This window comes from Salmo trutta, chromosome 14 (genome assembly GCF_901001165.1).
Source record: "Salmo trutta chromosome 14, fSalTru1.1, whole genome shotgun sequence".
In the NCBI taxonomy this organism is placed as follows: domain Eukaryota; kingdom Metazoa; phylum Chordata; class Actinopteri; order Salmoniformes; family Salmonidae; genus Salmo; species Salmo trutta.
In genome coordinates this window covers 83,608,589-83,617,152 of record NC_042970.1, presented here as the reverse complement: position 1 = coordinate 83,617,152, position 8,564 = coordinate 83,608,589, and the positions used below count along the sequence as shown (strand labels likewise).

The 8,564-nt window shown below is 41.1% G+C and overlaps 1 long non-coding RNA gene across 1 annotated transcript; it reads left to right on the top strand.

Annotated features, from left to right (window-relative positions):
- The first annotated feature begins 887 nt into the window (after positions 1-887).
- Positions 888-7,783, top strand: LOC115147713 (uncharacterized). The gene is made up of 2 exons (XR_003866462.1): positions 888-1,108; positions 7,680-7,783. It is a non-coding gene; the product is annotated as an uncharacterized LOC115147713 (long non-coding RNA).
- The last annotated feature ends 781 nt before the right edge of the window (positions 7,784-8,564 follow it).

The window sequence follows — 8,564 nt, the reverse complement described above, 5'->3', positions numbered from 1 at the left end:
TGGTAGGTGTGGTGAAGTTCTCAGGCGCCCGAGGCTTGAACCGAGGGTCAGGATGAAGATGAGTCTATGACAGTAGGAGTGAAGTTTTTGGAGAAAGTGGACCCTTGCCTTTTTGCTGATCCATTTGTGGTTTCATTGTGGGTGAAAACAGAGTTGGGTGCCTTGAAATCGGTGAGGGTAACGAGAAGTGGTCTTGTGATAATTGTTTGTGTTTCTGCTGGTCAGAGGGAGAAGGCGCTCGGAGTTAAACGAATGGGGGCAAGAAATTGGAATTGTTTTGCTCTCAAGAGAAGGGTGCCATTGAAAGGAGTGATTACTGGGTTAGCAGTAAATGTAAACGTTTACCAACTGAAGAGGAAGATTCCCGGTGTTTGTGATGCTCGTTGTTTGCTGCGAGGCAGAGTGGTGAAACAGAAGAGTCATTGTCTGTTCTTTTGAGTTTTGATGTTGAGTCTTTGCCCGATAAAGTGATGTTAGGATATATAAGTTAACCTGTGCAAGCTTTTGTACCGAATACATTATGTTATCACAGGTGTCAAGCTTATGGGCATGTGGCAGCAGTGTGTTGGAGGGAGGTTCCTAGGTATGAGAAGTGTGCAGACGGGCATGAGACAAAGGAATGTGTAACATTGGGGAAAGTAGTGGTATGTGTTAATTGTAGGTGTCCCCATGGGGCTGGGGATCAGAAATGTCCCATGCGAGAGAAATATTTATATTTTATTTATTTGTAGATTTTTTTTTCCGTGAGTCTAGTGTTAGATGGTAGGGTATTTGAAAATATTATTTTTTTTAAATTAAAAAATCAAGCAAAGTATAAAGAAGTTGTACTCCAGTCTAGTAAATTGCGGTAATGCAACATATTGGATGCCAACCGCCGTTAAATCTCATCGATTAAGAAGTTTACCATTGATATATCGATACTCGATTGGTCTGGTCTGTGTGTGATGACGGCATAGCATACGTTGGAACCAAGCAAAGAATGAGGAGCTAGCCCTAACTAGATTAGTCTTCCAAAATTGTGGGAATTTCTACATTCAATCTCCAAAATACAGCTTAAAACTGATCTCAGAACAACGTTATCGAAGGAACATCAAGCGAAAGTCACGAGGTATACTTCTTGTTCAGGTTGGACAGAGACGCGCTGGCCTGTTAGCTAGCTAGCCTTTCTACTGTACCTGGCAGGTAGCAAAGGTTACTAGCGCTTCTACTGGAGCCAGTTTGATGTTTTTGTACACCACCAACCCTGTGAACGATTAGCTACTGTTTAGGGATTTGGTTTGATAATAACTTGCTTAACCCTAAAGTGGAACCGACAGCGTTTTAACTACTTTGCAGATATGAAACAATCATATCAGTCTAAAATATCAAATTCCCAGTGTATGCTACACAACCAACTTTATAAGAGGTTTTATAAATAGGTTCGATTTGACTCAATTCAATGACGTACAGTAAGAATGCAATTCAATGCATGATCGATATAATTCACCAATACATTTCTTGCTATTCCAAAAAATATTGATATCGGGTTGTAAATCACAGCTGGACTGGTACATTGCTGCATCCATTCGGAATGCACAGTTTCAGTTTCAATGACTCAATATTTCAGACAAAAACGGACGAATGTAACTAAGGCTGGGAATGTCAAGTCAGTTATGACGTGGCTAATAGACTAGCGCATCTATTTATTTAATAAGTTACAAGCACGGAACCTAACATTAGCTAGCTGCTGGGAGGATGTCATGTCATTGGAGGAGTGGGTGAGTGACCGACTTTTCCCCCCTCATATCGTTTTTCGGTGGCTACAACTAGATGCAGGTGTCATTTGGTTAGCTAGAAATAAATTTGAATCGCTTTGCTAGTTAGCTATGCTGAACTTGAACGGCTCTTATCCAGTTAGCATGTCTCTTGCGGTCGTAAAAGTCATTCTTGCAATCTACTCCGATTTCAGAGCACTCTGGTCTGTGTGCGCCTGATGCAGAATAGGTGAATTTACCAACACGCAACACCAGCTGAATATATTACTTTAGAATTTTCACAAATGCCTTATTCTACATCAGGAGTCGTCAACGCGTCGATCGTGGTCGACCAGTCGATATTGGAAGCATTCCAAGTCGATCGGGAGGAGTTTTCAAAATCAGAGAAAGAAAATCATAAATGTTTTAATTAATTCATTATTTTTTAAGGAGGCTTTTATTACCTTGTTACTATTAAAAGGGAGGACAAGAGGTGAGAACATTTACAAGGAGTTTAAACGTTAGGTGCATGATAACAGCATTCCCATTCATAAGCTGGTAGCGAGATCACTACAGACGGGGCACCAATGGGGTTCATTCGGGCTTCGTTGCAGTGTGCAGTAGTGATCCCGATTTCTCCGAGTTTTTGAACTATCACTGTGTGATCCATCAGCAAGCACTAGCTAGTAAAGTAGTAGACTTGTCTCATGTCATGACACTTGTTGTTATGATTGTTAATTCGATTTGTGCAAATGGACTTCAGCACTGCTTGTTTAAATCTTTATTAGATGAGCTTGACGCCGCATATGGTGACTTGATTCTCCATGCTTGCGTAAGGTGGATGAGTCACGGGAAAGTACTGCAGCGATTTGTTGACTTGCTGCCCGAGATCAAATCATTTCTGGAGTCACGAAATGAGGAGTATGAGGAATTGTCTGATGATGCATGACTGCTAGACTGAGGTTGCCTCACGGATATAACGGCCAAACTGAACGAGCTCAACTATGAGAAAAGACAAAGACGTGGCACACATGATTAGCGCTGTCAATGTCTTTAAGGCCAAGGTGGGTGTGTGGGGCTCTCAGCTGAGGAATGGAAGGCTGGTGCACTTCCCAAACCTGGAGAAAATGTAGCAACACATTGGAAACAGATATGCTTTTCTCCAGCAAGAATTCTGTTCCCACCTGGAGAAACTGGCATCTGAATTCAACAGGCGTTTTCAGGAGTTCAATGACGTAGGAGAGGTTGTTGCATTCATCTCAAACCCTTTCCTCCCCATTGAGATTGAGGAGGTGTCTGCCAAATTCCAGCAAGTATTTGCTTTACCAATCTGAGTTGACATGGAGATAATTTAATTGCAAAAGGACATAGAGTTGAAAGCAAGATCAAGAGACAGTGACTCTTGGGTTTTTGTAAACACTGAAAAGTTTCCCCTCCTTTCATCCTGCACACTTAAGGTGAAGGCCTACTTTGGATCAACATATCTCTGTGAGATGGCCTTTTCACAGATGAAAATGATCAAGTCAAAGAGCAGGTCTTGTCTAACTATTAGACGTCTCACGCAGTGTCAGACTTGCTGTGTCAAACTATGAGCCAGACTACAAAGCACTTGCTGATCGTGTGCCATCACATTGAATGTGTGTGTGTGGGGAGGGGATCTCCTCCACAGCCATCAGTGAGTGAGTATTGCCAGTTTGAAATCTGTTGTAGGCTATATTGTTTACAAAAGGTTATGATCTGTGTTGTATGCTGTTAAAAAAAAGGGAAAGTGAAACAGTACTGTACATGATTGGCTTAGGCCTGTAATTGACTGATTATTGAGGTTACATATGATTGGTAGTAGGCCTGTAATTGACTGATTATTGAGGTTATATATGAATGGTAGTAGGCCTGTAATTGACTGATTATTGAGGTTACATATGATTGGTAGTAGGCCTGTAATTGACTGATTATTGAGGTTATATATGAATGGTATTAGGCCTGTAATTGACTGATTATTGAGGTTATATATGAATGGTATTAGGCCTGTAATTGACTGATTATTGAGGTTATATATGAATGGTAGTAGGCCTGTAATTGACTGATTATTGAGGTTATATATGAATGGTAGTAGGCCTGTAATTGACTGATTATTGAGGTTATATATGAATGGTGAATGAGCAATAGGCCTATGGAAATATTGAACAATGTAATATGACTGTTATAAAATGTTGAATGACAGTTGCACTTCTGATTATACTATTTGCATAATTAAATGAATACTTTGCTTGTGACTGACAGGTAACAAAATAAAGAATGTCAAAGTGGAACGACATTGTGGCCTTGTGTTTTCGTAATTATTTTGCAAGTGGTAGATCTTGGTTTACATTTGGACTTGGGATGTGATCTTAGGCTTGAAAAGATTGGGGACCACTGTTCTACATCGTTCCCAAACATTCTATGAATTCAGGAAAATGATCATATCTAAGTGCTCGCTTGTCAAATGTGAAGAAAAAAACAAAGTGTCATTCTTCCTGGGGGTGTAGTGAATACTACATGAGTAAAACCATTTGGCAGCATTTGCATATGCATTTAGATCTTCTTGAATTACTGTTTTGTGAGCAAATTAGAACAGATGGTGTTAAACTATACAGCCTTCCTGTATTTTGTTTCAATCAAAGCACGTTCTGCCTGCTGGCGCACACTGTTATCTAACCTTACTAAATGAGCACCATTGTGAGAAGTGCACTGAACCAGCAGTTGAAGTCTAGCCATTTATTTTGCCTTGTGCAAAATTTGGGGATGCAGAAACGAGACAACACGTTTAGCTGTTATATGAAAATCTGGGAATATTTGTCCAAGGAAGTATTTCTGCTTGGTCTCAGGGAATGTAAAACAGTTAGGATGGGAGACGTTTAAAATTGAGTGAAGTAGCTGAAATGTTAAATGACAACTATTGAGCATGGAGAGCCTCTCAAGTTTGACAAAATGAACTTATATCTTTCAGTCTAATATGGCTTTTTGTAGCTCTTACTCAGAAGCGTGCTTTTTAGGAGGCCTACCTGTCCTCTCCAAGTTCAGCTGGAATTTAGCCCGAATAGATTGGAGAAGTATTGGTTGACGATAGGCCTATATACAGCATCCTATGTACATAAATGGACATTATAAAGGGACATCTTTTTTTCAAATACAGCAACGGCAGTTGGGGTTGCATGCAGGTTTTATAAAAAAAATTACCTAATAGGATATGTCTGGCCTGCGAATTCGTAGTTTTTTTAATATGGCCCGTGTTCTGATTGTTTGACAAGCCCTGATTTACACCAATTTAGCATCTGAAGCCTTAGACCCACCCATCTCTTAAATAATTCATTTGGAAGCATGTGACTGTGGCCATGTGCTAAAGCAGGGAGGTAGTGCTTAAAAAACTGAAAATATTTCAACAATAAAATACTTTATTAACTTCAAGTGCTAAAGGGAGTAGTCTACAATTAGGAAAAACTTAAAACACAAAAGGTAAAAACACTATCTAGTCCTAGGCCTATATCATAATCTCTTGAGTAACTTTGGTTCATGTTATGATATGGACAAAGCAATCTAGCCTGTGAGCATATTTCTGTCCTGCCCTTTTGGAGCAGGACATGTAATGTCCATGGCATTTTCATTGCAAAAGTCCTGATCTTCTCAAAAATGTGTCGGGCTGTGTCCAGTCCTGGGGATGTTTTCACATCTCTGGGAGGAAGGACGTCAACATTGCACAGCAGCTGAAACCTGGTTCCATCTGAGTGAAAGCTCCTTGGCCACAACAACACCAGGCTCCAGACAATTTAAGCTGTAAAGGACAAAAGCAGACTAAAATAGACAAGACATTCAAACCTTGCAGACCATAAATAACACTTATTGACCCCCAAGTCCAAGAAATAAGCTCAAAGACAAAATAGCTGAAGTGTTTCTTGTTCACCCTCGATCATCTCCTTGTACTGATGGTGGAGAGCAGGTTTATGCTGAAAAAAAAATTACAGAAAAAGGTGTTGAAACATCAATGAATTAATCTCTTATAGATTGTTATTTCCTGTTGACCTCTACAGCTGTAATAAAGCACCCTTTACACACTTAACCTGCTTTCTGTCCAATAATGGCAATGCAGACACAAGATTACTAGCTAGATTTACCAAACATTTAGCTTCATAATTACCAGCTGGCTAGATGTAAGTGGTATTCATCTAGCTGGCCAGCTAGTTGAACATGGGGGGGGGGGGGGAAACGTAATCTATAATCCAATAGCTAGGTATTTAGCTATCATTTTATTGTGGCTCGCTAACTAGCCAATTTAGCATGTGTACCTAATCACTTAAAATGGGGTTTGATTAACTTGATAATCGATTAGCATTCACACCACAGTGGCTATTTTCGGTAGCTAGCTCGTTGATCAAACATTACAAATATTTTCATAATGTCATGCGTGGCTTAGCACATCAGCAATCAACATTAACAGCAGAATGCAACTGGTCAGCTCAGCTAGCTAGCTGGCTATAACTTTACCTGTATGCAACTGTCTGTCTAGCTAGCTATATAGCTAACAATTTTTAAAAAACAGTTTGGATACAGTTGAGACAATAACATATGTACAATTATGTATCTGTCTTAGCATTTTAACTGTAGACTCTTACCGGTGTAAGAGTCTACCTACGGAGCTGTGAGGGGAACGGCACCTCCGTACCTTCAGGCTCTGATCAGGCCCTACACCCAAACAAGGGCACTGCGTTCATCCACCTCTGGCCTGCTCGCCTCCCTACCTCTGAAGAAGCACAGCTCCCGCTCAGCCCAGTCAAAACTGTTCGCTGCTCTGGCACCCCAATGGTGGAACAAGCTCCCTCACGACGCCAGGACAGCGGAGTCAATCACCACCTTCCGGAGACACCTGAAACACCACCTCTTTAAGGAATACCTGGGATAGGATAAAGTAATCCTTCTACCCCCCCCCCCCCCCCCCCCCGAAAGATTTAGATGCACTATTGTAAAGTGGTTGTTCCACTGGATATCTTAAGGTGAATGCACCAATTTGTAAGTCGCTCTGGATAAGAGCGTCTGCTAAATGACTTAAATGTAATGTAAATGTATGGATAATGATAATTCACGGCAGACTGAAACACTTTCAAAATAATCCTTCCCACTCGGCTTCAACCAGTCCAGACTGCTTTAGCCACAAAAGACAGAGCTGTGTCGATACCAGCAGCTGTATTCAGGACAACACTGGTATTGAAAGCTGTAGCTACACGTTGCATGTTGTCCATGATGAAAATATGAGTAAATCCAATGGACCTTTCAAATATCTGCTGCAGCAGAGAGCAGGAGGTGCCATTTGACAGAGAAGCTTTCCACCCTGTTAAGCGCCATCAACAGCTCGATTAACACGTCTGGTTGTGCTCTAGACTTCCCTTCTCTCAGTGTGACCAGGGCAGCGGCAGTCTGAACACAAAGTAACCCTTTTAGGCCCCACTTCATCCACCCACCCCAATGCCCAGACTAGTGCCAACAACACAGCAGAGAAGACTGAAACTGTATCAGACATCTGCCTCCCCTGGTGCATCTGAAACCGGGGAACATGTATCCCAAACCCTGCTCTCCCACTGCCTGGGCTCCTCTGTGAAGATCTGCAAGTAGGGACCCCATGCCCGCCGTAATTGAAATGGCTCCCTTCCACAGATCTCCCTATATGATGTCATCTTAGTTCCTAGGTATTAATCAAACTAAGGCAAAACACAATAGACGTAAACCACCATTTCATCTTGACATGCGTAGCCTTTTCATGTCATTTTATGACTATACCAACATTAATATTTAATTTAAACATGCCTGAATATTCCTAAACCAATTTAACACTCAAAGTAAAAAGAAACAACATTTTAGGGTGAAATGACAGATGCAATCGCTAATGTGTTCTAATCTTTCATTTTATTTTCATTACAGGTCATCTAACTGAACTATATCTGTCTTGACATTGACTTCATTGCTGTTGTTGCCACGTGAGCAGGACAATATGAGTGGAGAGAGGGAAACGTTGATGGAGGAAATGGAACAGAGTTTATACACTTTGAGGCCGGTTGGATGTACTGCCAAATTCTGTAAAACGACTGTAAAACGCCTAGAAGGCCAGCATCCCGGAGTCGCCTCTTCATTGGTGTCGTTGAGACTGTTTTTTTGCGGGTACTATTTAATGAAGCTGCCAGTTGAGGACTTGTGAGGCGTATGTTTCTCAAACTAGACATGAATGTACTTGTCCTCTTGCTCAGTAGTGCACTGGGGCCTCCCACTCCTCTTTCTATTCTGGTTAGAGACAGTTTGAGCTATTCTGTGAAGGGAGTAGTATACAGCGTTGTACGAGATCTTCAGTTTCTTGGCAATTTCTCACATGGAATAGCCTTCGTTTCTCAGAACAAGAATAGACTGATGAGTTTCAGAAGAAAGTTCTTTGTTTCTGGCCATTTTGAGCATGTAATCGAACCCACAAATACTAATGCTCCAGATACTCAACTAGTCTAAATAAGGACAACAGTTTTCAGCTGTGCTAACATAATTGCAAAAGGGGTTTCTAATGATCAATTACCATAATTTCCGGACTATTGAGCGCACCTGAATATAAGCCGCACCCACTGAATTTAAAAAATATATATTATTTTCAACATAAATAAGCCGCACATGTCTATAAGCCGCAGGTGCCTACCGGTACATTGAAACAAATGAACTTTACACAGGCTTTAACGAAACACGGCTTGTAACAAAAATAAATATGCTTTAAAATAAATATGCTTTCCCGCTGTCCTGGCGTCGTGAGGGAGCTTGTTCCACCATTGG